Source organism: Etheostoma spectabile, chromosome 5 (assembly GCF_008692095.1).
Source record: "Etheostoma spectabile isolate EspeVRDwgs_2016 chromosome 5, UIUC_Espe_1.0, whole genome shotgun sequence".
In the NCBI taxonomy this organism is placed as follows: Eukaryota; Metazoa; Chordata; class Actinopteri; order Perciformes; family Percidae; genus Etheostoma; species Etheostoma spectabile.
Window position 1 is genome coordinate 18,806,412 of NC_045737.1, and position 1,218 is coordinate 18,807,629.

The window sequence follows — 1,218 nt, forward strand, 5'->3', positions numbered from 1 at the left end:
GGCTCTAGTGGCTGTAATTCTGCACCAAGGCTGAATTTTGGAAAAGAGATTTCAGATATGGTATTAGCTAGGTCTATATACTATCTACTAAGGTCTGTATAAAAGCATCCAAAGAGCACCATGTCATGGGACCTTTAATAATGTACAGTGGGTGTGATTTATGATTTATAGTGTTTAATTTGCTCCTTGTAGCGTGTGTGGATGTTTATGTGTGTGCAAATAGACACCACACAAATGCAAATCAGGTTAACAAGCCTTCTCTTGTTAATTCTGTATAGCTTTCATATACATTGGTCCTTCAAAGTTTCACATGCATGCACATACACACGTTACTTTTAAAGATCCTCATGGACAAAGTGCTGCCCCAAACTGCAAAGTTAAAAGGTGCTCTAAGCAATGTCATGCATGTTTTAGGCGACATTTGTTGTCACATACAGCAAACATCTCCTCACATTCCGCAAGCTGCCTGTCCCCAGAACACACTGTAAAAAAACATGGTCTCTGTAGACAGCCCAAACAGCAACAACAATAAACTGCCCACCTGCACCACGAAGCATACACAAACAGTGTTCCAGCAAATAACCGACAAGACGGATTTGGTTAGTGCACGGAAGCACAGAAGGGAGGGGGAGGGGACGGGATGAGGAAGAGGGAGGGGCAAGCAAGTCTTGTTTTGTTTGAAAATACTTAACAAAACATTAACAAGAAGTAATGTCACCCAACATTGCTTAGAGCACCTCAAAAAAGGAGAGTGAATGTAAACAAACGCAATATTGTTCTGCATGGCACAAACTGAGACATGACTGTATTAATGACTGTAGTTGCAACTTGATTGGGAATTGCACACTTTTAATGAGGATTAATGCCAGTTATATAGAAATAAGAAGAAAATGAGAGGGATCTAAAGGAAATCAACACAAAGATCTTCCAAAGATCTTTTTTTGGTGTGTTTTAGAACATTAGGCCCCCAAAATTCCACCTTAACCTTAACATTTAACCAACACAAATACATGTCACACCTAACACCTAAGGTTAACTTTAGACCAACATTAAGCCGAAAACCAAGTTTTAACCCTCAAACAGACCTTTGAAGAATTGGGGACCAAACATACTGTCCTCACTCTCCAAAAATGTCCTCACAAAGATAGAAATGCCAGACAGACACACACCACCTGCCTGACCCATTCATACTCCAAACACACACACACACACACACAC

The 1,218-nt window shown here is 40.3% G+C and overlaps 1 long non-coding RNA gene across 1 annotated transcript in view; it reads left to right on the plus strand.

The window, feature by feature from the left end:
* Positions 1 to 365: 365 nt before the first annotated feature.
* LOC116689005 (uncharacterized) overlaps positions 366 to 1,218 on the plus strand; it is a 16,749-nt gene continuing 15,896 nt past the window's right edge. The window contains exon 1 of the long non-coding RNA XR_004331905.1: positions 366 to 376. This is a non-coding gene — a long non-coding RNA (uncharacterized LOC116689005). The remainder of the gene's footprint in view (positions 377 to 1,218) is intronic.